At 53.9% G+C, this 12,516-nt stretch overlaps 1 protein-coding gene across 1 annotated transcript in view; it reads left to right on the forward strand.

Annotated features, from left to right (window-relative positions):
* Positions 1-818: 818 nt before the first annotated feature.
* IL4R (interleukin 4 receptor) overlaps positions 819-12,516 on the forward strand; it is a 38,384-nt gene continuing 26,686 nt past the window's right edge. The window contains 1 exon segment of the mRNA XM_075564647.1: positions 819-955. The gene's annotated coding sequence lies outside the window, so the exon portion shown is untranslated.

Here is a 12,516-nt window from a genome sequence, read left to right on the forward strand (position 1 = left end):
ATTTTCTGCGTTGAGCCAACATCCATCTGGCCTCAGCAATCACATCCTTTGTTCGACGTTCTCTTCTGAATCCGCCCTGACTCTGGCAGTTAGTTCCCTGTCAATGCACTGCTGCAGTCTTTGTTGGATGATCTTCAGCAAAATTTTGCTTGCAGGTGGCATTAATACAATGGTTCTATACTTTGAGCAATCTGTTGGGTCACCTCCTTTGGAATGGGAGCAGATATGAAGATCTCTTCCAATCAGTTGGCCTAGCAGCTGCCTTCCAAATTTCTTGGCATAGATGAGTAAGTGCTTCCAGTGCTTTCTCAGTGTGTCTGTTGAAACATTTCATTAATTCCTGGATCCCTGTTTTGGCCCCTGCCTTCCGTGCAGCCTGGATTTCTTCCTTCAAAGCCATTGGTTCTTGCTTATAGGCTACCTCCCGAAACAGTAAAATGTCAACCGAAAACAATGGGAATTACTGTGGTGGCTTGTGTGCTGACGGATTGTACTAGCTGTTAACTGAAAGGTTGTCAAGGAGCCCTGGCAATGCGTGCGGGACCTCGGCAGATGCTTACTGGAAGATGGGAGATTCCAGCTTACCAGCTGCTCTGTGGGAGGGCGATGAGGCAGCTTCCTGTGGGAACCATGCCAGCTTGGAAACCCTGCGGAACAATTCTGTTCTACCTGGTCCTCTAGGGTCCGGGTGAGTTGGGACTGGCTGGGTAAAGAGGCCGCTAGAACTGCAGGGGGCGGTGGCGACAGTGCTAGACTTGCAGGCTGGGCTCGCGGTTCGGCCGGCAAGCAAATCGCCGAGCTCGGGGCGGGGCCCACATGCAAATCAGCGGGGCCCGGGGCGGGGCGCTCTGCGTCCAGGAAAGCCCCGCGCGGCTCAGAAGAAGGCTGGGGCGCAAGGAGTCCCCCCACTTTCCGCTCGCGGCGCGCGAACGGCTAATGGACTTAAAGCTCAGAGGTAGGACCCGGGGCCACGGGCAGGGATGTCTCGGGGTCCGCGCTGGGGCGCAGCTGGGGCGCAGCTCCCGTTTGGGAAGGTCTCGCTCCGCCGGGAGAGCGCCCGATCTGCGCCGGGGGACTACTGGGAGCCGGGGAGGGTTTGCCTGTGGGTGCTCATCCCCAACCAGTGCTGTCCCCGAGACGCCGTGGAGGGCGGACCCTCGGGGGCTTTGGGGACGTCGCGAGTTTGGGGGCAGGCAAGTGTTGGGCCGGGGAGCCCCCTTCTCGGGGGAATCGCCCCGCCCCGGGGTAGGACGTGGGTGCGGGCCGGTGGAACCAGGTTTGGGAGTGTTCCGACCACCTTGGAGTTGAGATCCGAGAGACCTAGGTCCTCTCGACCTCCTCTGCCCAAGACTGGGTGGCCTCCAAAGTAGCGCTCATTTCCTGGGACCTGCTTTTGCGGGAGGAGCCCCTGTGGCTTAGTCGTTATGTGTTGGGCTGCTAACCGGAAGATTGAAAGTTCGAAACCAGCAGCAGGAGAAAGATGGGGCTTCCTATGCCGGGAAAGAGTTACAGTCTAGGGATTGGAAACACGCAAGGACTGGACTGCCCTATGCTGTCCTGTGTTTGTATGAATAGTGGGAATACTCCTGAGCTCAGTCTCAATCCCTAGCTCTAGGTATCCTGAAGTGTATCCTGGCCATCCTGCCAAGGTCAAGTAACTTTCCCAAGGTGGCACCCCGCTTGGTTGGAGCAGGATCCAAACACCAAACACAGGCAGTCTGACGCTAGCACCCACTGCTCTGCGTGTAAACTGCCCTGCTCACAGGTTACTCATTGGGCTGTTAATTGCAAGATCAGCAGTTCAAATTCACTTCCTGCTTCTTGGGAGAACGATGGGAATTTCTACTCCTGTATGGGAATTTCTACTCCTGTAAGGAGGGGTTCCAGTCTTGGAAACCCACAGGGGCAGTTCTACCCTGCCTATAGGGTCACTATGAGTCGGCAGTGAGAGCTATTAGTATTTATTTTAAAACAAAAATTGGGATTTTTTTTCATGGTGTACCCTCAGGGTGCTCAAAGTCTTGTCTCTGGCTGTCTACTGGGGTGGGGGTGGGGATGGGGGTGGGGGCATGGCTGCTCTTTTCCCTGTGGGCCGGCCTTTTAGGAGTCCAGGCATTTGCTGGACCATCAGTACTTTATAAAAATTATAAAGTCAGATGGGGAAGTGGAGACTCCGGTGTGTGTGAGGCCCCAATGGTCCATCAGGTCAGGGGACCCAGAGGCCTGGAATCTCTTAGAACTCAGACATTATAACAGCTGGACACCCTGAGGTGCAGATGGGAGGGGACAGCCTACACTATTCACCCCTTCCCCACTCAGGTGTGCCACTGTCCTCAAGGAGTTGCCCCTGGAGAGATGGGGGAATTGATGAGGAGGGTGCAGGACAGTGAGTAAGGCTTCCCTGAGTGTGGCCCCAGGGCCTGCCTCAGAAGTGGGGTGGTCGTGCACTGAAGGTTGGAGGTATGAGAGGATGGGGGGCGCTGAGCTTAGTGGGCAGGAGAAGGCAGAGGGGTGGGTTGGGCAGTCTCTGAAAGACCTATGGGCCTTGCTGAAGAGCCTGAATTTCATTCTGTAAGCTGATGTGTTTTCTTCGTGCCTAAGCCAGTGGGTTTAGTGTTGGGCTGCTAATCGCAAGGTCGGCAGTTCAAACCCACCTGGCGCTCTCCAGGAGAAAAATGAGATCCAGTCAAAATGTACAGCCTTGGAAACCGTAAGGAGCAGCTCTGCTCAGCCCGATAGGGTCGCTATGAGGGGGAGTCAAATGCATGCAGAAGAGTCACAAGGGAGACACCTGGGGCCCTGTCCCCTTCCTCTGTAGTCAAGTTTGCAGGGAGGCTGTGGGAAGCAGCAGGGATCAGAGCTGTTAGTGAGTTATCCCCCCTTACGGGCAGGTCTGGGGTGACCTGACAATTTCTGCATTCCGGGTGTTGACTCAGTGATGGATGTATTTTGTGCAACTCCATACTAGGGCTGCAGAAAGCCTAGCTCTCCCTACCCGGCTCCCACCCCTACCCCAGCAGCGCAGCTCTCTGTTGCTCAACTTTAGAGAGGAGCATAAAGGCAGGGAGACCCTTTCCCAATCCCCGCTGGGAGAGAATGAAGGTTTAGGGTCTCTGGAACTGGGACCCAGAAACTCTCCTTGGGCCGCTGTTATCTCATGTTTACAAAACTTTGTCTTTGGCATCATGTTTTATAAGCGACTGAGCACAGTTTCTAACACACACAGATATTAGACAATTCTTACTGCTCTGGTTCCCACGTTGGTTTTGCTACTGACTGGCATGTGGCCTTAGGCAAATCCTGAGCTTCTCTGGGTCTCAGTCTCAGCCGTTGGGAAATAGGAATCATTGTCACTTTGCTCACACTCTGCTAATGAGTTGATTATGACATATGGAGACGTCATAGGACAGGGAGGAACTGCCCCTGTGAGCTTCTGAGACTGTCATTCTTTATGGGAGTAGAAAGGGCCCTCGTTTCCTGCCTAGTGGACAGTGGTTTTGAACCGCTGACCTTGCAGTTGGCAACCCGACGGGTGACCCTTCTACCACCAGGACCCCTGAGGAGTAATTGTAGGGACCGCTTTATAGGGTTTTGAAACAACGGCCACTTAGTTGTCCATTGGGTGGGTTCTGATGCATGGCCAACCCCATGTGGGTCAACAGGACTTGTCCCCTAGGATTGTCAGTGGAGCCTAGGACTGGTAGGAGCCCCTGGAATATGAAGGGCTCAAGCCTTCAGTGTTTTGGTTCACAGCCAAGCATCTTAACCATTTTCACCACGAGGCGGTGGTGGTGATTAGGTGCCACTGAGTCTGTGCTAGCTCATCGCAACCATGTATGTGCACGGTAGAACATAACCTTACCCCACCCCACGCCAACCTCACCATCATCGATGTGGTTGAGTTGATTGTTCGACCTGGCAGGTCTTCCTCTTTCTTGCTGGGGCCAGGATGGCATGAGTACCTATTTCTCCAGCAGACCCGCAATACATGGATGTAGTCAGCACAAAATGTTTGATACATGGGTACTTATTGTTGCCGCCGTGAAACTCCGTTGGATGGGCTGCCGTCACCCATTGTTCAGGTGAGGCAGCTGAGGCCCAGAGTGGTGTGCAGCGACCTTGCCTAGGGTCCCATATCTGGGAGCCAAGGGACGGATCTGAGCCCACTTTCCTTCCCGGCTTGAGTTCCTTCTCTCGGGGTCGGTTTCTTGGAGTGATCCAGAGGGGTCCGTGGGTGGGCAGAGTGGAGACTGGCTGGCCGCATGTGGCAGGCTTCCCTTGGCAGGGCTGGACTTGCTCCTGCCAGAGGGTGGGTCAGAGCACCGTGGCAGGGATTTTGAGGGGGCCGCAGAGACTGGGGATCCAGCATCTGGTTCCCCAAGCAGACAGAAGGCCCCAGGCTTAGAGAGAGCGAGCCCCACCTCCCACCTAGGCTTGCTGATTTCTAAGTCTGGGACCTAGTGGACCTTGGTGGACATTGGTTTGCTTCTGTGAAGAATAGGGGTATCTAAGGGTGGGTCCATGAGGTAATTTAAAAAAATCATTGTATTGGGAGCTTGTACAACTTTTATCACAATCCATCTATCCATCCATCCATCTATCCATCCATCCATCCATGTGTCAAGCACATTTGTACATTTGTTGCCTTCATCATTCTCAAAACATTTTCTTTCTGCTTGAGCCCTTGGTATCAGCTCCTCATTTTTACCCCTCCCTCCCCATGAGGTCATTTTTACAGACACCTTGTCCGTGTGGAAAAGGAGCCCAGGTAGAGTAGTGGCTCTGCATTGGGCTTTGATCTGCAGGGTCAGCAGTTCAAAACCACCAGCTCCTCCGAGGGAGTCTCTTGCCAGGGGGTGACGAGTTGCAGAGAAGTGGGATGGGGTGAGCCCAGGAAGCTTCTCCGGGGAGGCCCTGGGAGTCTGAATATAGTCCCCCCATGAGACTCCCCTGCCAAGCCCTGCCGGAGCTTTACCTGGTGTTCAGAGAGCACTTTCTGTCTCCGTGTGGACATCCTTTTCCTTCCAAGAAGTGGCAATGCCTCTGAGGTTTCGGGTCTGGCCTCCACTGACTCATTCTTGCTTCCGCACTCCCCCTCTCCCCTTCCCCTCCAGTGCTTCCTCACTGTCTAGTGTTGCTTAACAGACCCACATCTGAGTCCTGCAGAGAGGGAGGAAGTAGGTCTTGGGGAAGGGAAGGGGTGGTGCTGGCAGTTTGGAGGAGGAGAAGTCCAAGCAGCTTACAGGCCCAGGAGCAAGTGCTGAGTTGTGTCGTGCTGTGTTGTCTTATCTTGGGAGCCACAAGGCTCGGGGCTTACACTTAGCACTGCGCCAGCCCGCAGGTGCTGGGGGACCTCCCAGCAGCCAGGGCTGCCATGCACCTGACCCTCCAGTGGGGGAGAGGGAGGAGTCTTGGGAGGTGACTTTTGAGCTGAAGCCTAAAATTACAAAGTTGTGGGGTGTACGGGAGAAAAGCGACCCAGGCGAGGGGAGAGCCGGTGCAGAGGGCCTGAACTGGGAACAAGCTTGGTGGCCTCCCACAGCAGGGAGGCCAGTGTGGTTGGACAGGGTTCAGGGAGGAGCATACGGCAGGGGTTAAGTGGGAGCCGGAAGCTGACGCCATCTCGTTGACATCTAATGCTCCCATGAGGTAGGAGTCGCTCTTATCCAGGTTTCATGTATGAAGAATAGGAGGCACAGGGAGGTGCTGGGTCACAAGTGAAGGTGATCGCATGCGGCTCCAATCTTGGCACCCGTGGAGTCCCCGGCCGGGCCCACTGTGGACAGCTACTTCCCTGAACACACATCAAAGGAGCTTCACCATGTACTGGGAACTATGCTTGCGTGTCGAATGGCTCACCTCCAGCTTCAAGATGCCTTCTCCCCCTGCTTGTGTGCCATCTTCCTGCCAGCCATCTTCCCAGCAACCTGGAGAATGTGGCCAGGCTTGGTTCTTCCAAACCCGTTTGACTGATGAACCCAATGGCGGCAGAGTGGGGAAGGAAGGGCAGTGAGCTTTCATGGAAGTGCAAATCCATGCCAGCGGGTGCCCACACAGTTCCCCGAGCAAGAAAGTAGACACGGGCAGAGGCTTGCCTGAGTGGCACAGCTTTGGAGTGACAGACTCCAGATTCAAACTCAGGGCCGCTGACCAGGAAGCCCAGGGACTAGGGTATAAACGAGCACGGTCCCAGAACACCATCTTGGAGGCCTGAGGTTCTCCTGGAAGCTGCCAGAAGGGTGCTTCTTTTTCAAAAGAGGAAAGGAAACTTCTCTGGAGGACAGACACATGCTGGCTGGGCTGGCGGTCCGCCAAGGCCTCACAGCCACAACATCCCATCAGCACCCGCCCCCTCCAGAAGCCACAGCTCCACCGCTGGGCATCTCTGTTGCAGGGGGCGGAGAGGGGGGGTATCCTCTCTGACCTTTAGTCAAATGAACTTCGGAGGAGTGCCCACTTTCTGGGAGATGGACCTGCAAGCCCAGCCCAGGCTTTCTTTCTCTCTGCGATACTGTATAGCCTCGGTCTGATTGCTCCCTCTTCCTAACCCAGGCCATTGCAAGTGTGTCTGGCTCTGGGCATGATCCAAACGAGCTAATGTCCCACCTTGAGTCCATTGCCTCTCTCAGGACTGCCACCCCGCCAGAGAGGAGGGAGACCCTCACCTCCTCTGAGCTGGAGCCTGCACCTCTACTGAGAGGACCTGAATTTTTTCTTTGTAGAAACCACATCCCAGGTGGGCCCTTCCTGAGCTTACCAGCTATAAAACATCTAGGTCTCTCTGTCACATCATTGGCTGTGAACGCAAGCTTCTGAAATTCCTTATTTGGAGCTATTCTTTTCTTTTACCCATCTATTTCAGGATGTAATGGGTATTGTTTGTTGGTTTGTTGTTTCTCATGCAGTATGGCTTATTGTTGTTTTTCATTGCTGAAATAATTTGTAAGGGGCCTGGTGGTGTTGCCAGGTAAGCAATGTCTGCAAACCACAAGGCCATTGGTTCAAAGCCACCAGCACCTCTCTGGGAGAAAAAAAGAGGCTGCCCGCCCCTGTAAAGATTTACAGTCTTGGAACCCTTATAGAGGATCGCTATGAATCAAAATAGACTGGAGAGCAGGGGGGCTGATTTTGGGGTTTAAAAAAATATCTTGCAATTTCTCTTGGACCCTAAGAGTCATTTAAAAATATCACATGCTGTAGAATTTTTTCTTTAAGGCAGATGCAATTTCCAAATTTTATCTCCGTATTTATTTCTAAAGTCGGTGCAGGGAACTCTGAATGCTTTCAGTGATGGAGAATTTATTGCCCTTTTCTCAGTAGCATTTTTGGGTCATTTTAAATGAACGTTCCTCTTGAATATGTATATGTGTATGTATATGTATGTATGTATTTGCTGGGTGAATGTTGTTAGGTGCCGTTGAGTCAGTTCCGATACTTAGAGACGCCGTGCACACCAGAATGGAATACCGCCTGGTTCTGCTCCGTCCTCACAATGGTTTCTTATGCCAGAGCCCATGGTTGCAGCCACGGTGTCCGTCCATCCCATTGAAGGCCTTCCTATTTTTTGCTGCCCTTCCACTTTTCCAAGCCCAATGTCCTTCTCCAGGGACTGGTCACTCCTGATACCTCAAAGTAGGTACCTTGCTTCTAAGGAGCGCTCTGGACTTTCCATTTCATTGTTGACAACTTCCAATTTTCCTAGATTCCTGCTCGGCACACTCCAGGTTCGGATCAGTAGGAGATTTTTGCAGCTGTTTCTCCTTACCTTGGGTTGTGCCCGAACAACAAATGGAGATCTCGAAGGCTCCACGCCGAGCAAGCAGCTCCTCCTCAGTCACATTTGGAAGGCCATCTGACCCAAGGGGCCATCCTCCGGCCCCTTCTCCCACAACGTTCTACGTGCATTCATCAGGCCTTCAGTACCTGACGCAGGAAAAAGATGAGGCTTTCTCTTCCCATAAAGATGTGCAGGCTCAGAAGCCCACAGGAGCAGTCTTCCCCTGCCCTATCATTATGAAGCAAAACTGACTTCCTGGCAGTGAGTTCAAGTTATTTTATTTTATTTAACCCTAAATGCAAGACTTTTCTTGGACCCAGTCTGGCAGCCAGATAGGCATTTAAAACAAACAAACAAATAAACAAAAACAATCCCACTTGCATTTTGGTCTCAGCTGTGCCACCAGTTTGCTCAGTAGCTATGGGCAAATCATTCTTTGGTGTTTGGGTCTCAACTTCCACCTCCGGAAAATGGACTCATGAAAATCAGTAGGATAGTAAATATGGAAGGCCTTGCATGCTTCCTGGCAAACACACTAGCTGTGGGTGAATAGAAACTGGCTGTGTCCCAGGGGACGAGGAAAGAGCAGTGGAGGGACGAAGGTGGTGAAGAAGCTGGTTTGCCAGCTGTCTGCTGACTGCCCCCTCCTTTTTGAATAAGACACCACCGACCAGGCCCAGAGCCTGCTCTGAGAAGCTGTCAGTGAGAGAGGGGGAAGTGGCAGGTGCCGTTGACGATGAATGAAGAGGAAAGGGTGTTGAGGCAGAGGCACAGACAGCCCTGTGGGTGGAGTTTTGAAAGGAGCAGGGTCTGGCCAGCCGTGTTTTGATGGGCAGCCAGCGGCAGGGTGACAGGGAGGAGACCCGGTGGGGCAGAAGACCTTCAAGGAAACAGCCCACACAGAAGGGTTGAGACAACCAGGTGGGAGAGAGCTGGGTTTGTAAAAGTGGCACTTCATGCCTTCCCGCCCCCATCCCCAGGGCAACTCCTGCTCTTACTGACGACTTGATGCTGCCCAGCCCCACAAGGGCAGGTGATGGGGGCATCGCCAGCCCAGCTCCGTTCTCATCTCTCTAGGCACCTACACCCCCAGAGGTCATGAGGGACGGAAAGAGTGAAGGCGTGGAAAAGGTAGCCTTTCAACTTCCAGTTTGAAGGTGTTACTTCTTTATATATATATATGGCATAGATTTATACAGCAAGAAAAAACATAGCAGCTAGTTAGTCCACATAGCAGTCCAGTGGGCTCAGTTAATGTACTGGAAATCCTTCCACTCATGTGGGCTGCTCATCCGATGTCAAGGGAGCAGACAGTGGAGTCCTTTCTCGGTGAGGCAGGCAGAGCCTGCCCACAGGCAGCAGGCAGCAGGTGGGTCAGCAACAGTCAGTAACTCAGGAGCTTAACCAGGCAGAAGCAGGCCCTGATGGGATCTCAAACTCAGGCACTGTAAGGCGGCAGGATCCACCAGCCTCAAGCCCAGCAGTGTGGTGAGACATCTCAAAGAAGCTTCAAGCTCTAAAGACATAATCCACCATCTCTGGGTTGGCTTGGCCCACAGGTGGTGTAGCAGCACACAGGTGAGGCAGAGAACTGGCCAAAGCAGCAGAGAGCAAGAGAGAAGGGGCAGGGGTGGGCCATCAAACTGAGACCTGATGAATCCCATGTGTTCGTGTTGGCCAGGTTGCCACAATAAACCTCACGATCACAAAGACTGACCTTCACACAGCCTTCTTGTCTCTTCCTCTCCTCACCCTGTGTATCTATCATAAGGACACCTGCCCTTGGATTCGGGCCTCTGAGCTTCCAAAGCCTAGTATTCTCTAGTCCGGCCCCAGAGGGACTCCACAGAATCTAGCCCAGGAGAGTTTCTTAGAGGGAAAGTCAACACTCAGTGGAAGCTGGCTGGGGCTTGACCTTGGTCCCACCACTGTCTCTGCCAGAGCTGGGACCATTGAAGGTATTACTTCTTGAGCTAGAGGTGTGGTCTCATCCATTGCCCTGTTCCTCCCTTCGAGGTTTCCAGGCGTTTCAGGACCTCAGCACCACCACCCACCCGCCCCACCCCCCCGCCGTCACTTCCCCTGCCCTCCACACCCATCTCTCCCTAAGAAGATGCCAGCTGGTGACTGAAAGCCAAACTGGGCCCCACATGTGGGCTTTTAAGGCCACAGGGAGCTTTTGCCGAAAGCCATTGCTCGTCAACATGTTCAGATCAGGACTCTGCATAGGAAAATGTAGGTTTCTGGTTTCTTCTCACTTGACAACAACAACGAGAGTGGAGTGTTGTCTGTACTTGCACTTGTCCCCCTTCACTTCCGTCATGTGTCCTCTTAGTTGCTCTTAGATTTGGTGTGCCTCCTCCTGGATAGTGGAGGTTAGCTGTGAGCTGGAGATGAGGGTGGACTGATGGGCCCGTGGGCCCCTGCTGCTCTTGGGAACTGCTCCTTCTGAAGGTCTTTGCTGACAACTCCCAGATTTCCCACTTGCCTTCTCCCTTCTCTCTCCACCATCATTTTTACTTAAAAAATCATTGACATGTAGCCCACGAGGAGACATCAAAGAAATGTGTGGGTGAATGCAATTTAAAAATAAGGAAATGTTCCCATGAACGTTTTTGGAGCCTTGTTGTCAGAGAGCTGGAAACCACTAACCGCTCCTCGGGAGAGAGATGGGACTTTCAATTCCCGTAAAGAGCTACAGTCTCTGAAACTCACAGGGGCCATTCTGCCCTGTCCTGGAGGGTCGCTGTGAGTCACCATTGACTTGATGGCAGGGAGTTTGGGTTTTTCTTGGTTTTGCCAGAGAGTGCACCGGCAAGTGTATAGCCATGTGACTTTTCACATGTGGGTTCCCCAGTCATGGAGCCAAACAGGACCCACACCCCCAGGCCCAACTCTGACCCCAGGGGCACCCTCCTGACACCCAGGCTTGCCTTCCTCACTCAGTGTTGGGTCTTTGCCTCCTTGCGACTACCCAGCGAGGCAAGAGGGCCTATAGAACCCTGTGAAATGTACCATGCACAGATGAGAAGACTGAGGCCCAGACAGATTGCCCAGCCAGTTAAGGTGGGGACCAGAGTTACCGTCCATGCTCTGGTTCTCGGGTCGGTACCGACAGGGTGGTCGGCTCTGTGACCCGGCTCATGCCGGGTACCAGAGGGGTGGGAAGGAAACTGCCTCTCCTTAGCCCATGCTTGTCTGTAAACAGAACACGGAACCCTGATATCATACAAGGGCAAAGTCTGGTCATTTGTGATCAGTGAGTCGTGTTTCCCACAGGGTGAGGTACTTTCTGGGCCTGGGCCAACATCCAGGTGTGACCACGGCTCTCTGCCCCTTGCTGAGCTCTCCTCCATGCAGATGACATGTTTGCCCTGGATTTGCTCGGAGGAACGAGCAGCGAGGTGTCTAAAAGGAGCGGGCTGTTTAGGCACTGCACTGTGGATGCCCCGGCCATGGCTGGTTCAAATCCCCGTCCCACCACTTACTCTCCACAGGCAGGTTCCAGCGCCTCTCTCTGAGCCTCAGAAGTCGGTCGTCTTTCAGAAAGACCACTGCCGTTGGTATGGAGCTAGACTCTCTCCCCACACCGGGTAGACGGCTTGTCTACCAGGTCCCTTCTGACCTCTTTGCCCTCATCCTCCACCCTTGGTGCGTCACCCCGGGCAACGGGACATTTTATGGCTGGAGCCGCCTCCTCCTCCTCTTCCAGCAGCCAAGGCCTGCCGTCATTCTTGACTCATGCCCTCCCTCGCTTTCTCTCACCTCCTCTATCAGGTCCTCCTGTCAGCTCTAGCCTACTCCAACCCTGGTCTGGGTCTGCTCCCTTGTGCATGGTCCTGTGGTTAGTTCCAGCTCCTGCCTTTGACCCCAAGACCACCTATCAGGCCACCCCAGAGGACTCTAAAATATCTGGTTTGCCACTTTTCAGAACCTCCCAGTGACTTCCTGTCTCACTCTTGTTAGAAGGTGGAGGAGTGGAATGAATGAGTGAATAAATGACCTGGCTTGCTGCCCTAAGTAGGTGCTCAGATAACACCTGCAATAAGAATCCAGAGGGCAGGGCAGGCGGGCAGGCAGGTGCGTGTGAAGCCTGATGCACACAGTAGGTGTGCAGGGAGCCTGGGACTCTGAGGGTTGAAGCTTTTGACTCAGCTGCCACCCCCACGTCTCCTGCCCTGGCTGGGGAGGGAGGCCCCGAGCCAGGCAGGCAGAATGTGGGGTGGGTTGGGGCGTTGACCCGGCTGCCTCCCAGGCCCGGGTGGGGCTGCTGACGCAGTGGCAGGTTCTGGGAAGGCCAGGCAGCCGCAGTTCTGGGAAGGCTGCTGCCCCGGGAGAAATGCGGCCCTGGCTCATTGCCAGACCGCTAAGCTGTCCCCAGGAAGCTCCAGGCCAGCTCAGGACCCGAGTTCCAGTAGTCGGGGAGCCGCCCAGCCCCTCCCCTCTCTCCCTGGCTTCCTGTCCTTGTGTTACTTGTCACAGGGTTGGCTGCATCCTGCCTACAGATCAGGCTGGTGGCTTACTGCCAGGAGCAAGGAGGAGTGAGCAGGTGGCCTGCTCACCCCACTGGGCTGAGACACCTCCCATTCACAGTCCTCCTGGGAGAAATGGAGAGTGAGTCGTGGTATTTCCCGCAGGGTTCGGTACTTTCTGGGCCTTTCCATGGTCTTCCTGACGTAGGCTTCCACTCTCTCTGCTGGTTCCAACCCCGAGCCTTTGACCTTGTCACTTGTCCTCTC

The sequence above is a fragment of the Tenrec ecaudatus genome, chromosome 12 (assembly GCF_050624435.1).
Source record: "Tenrec ecaudatus isolate mTenEca1 chromosome 12, mTenEca1.hap1, whole genome shotgun sequence".
Taxonomy (NCBI): domain Eukaryota; kingdom Metazoa; phylum Chordata; class Mammalia; order Afrosoricida; family Tenrecidae; genus Tenrec; species Tenrec ecaudatus.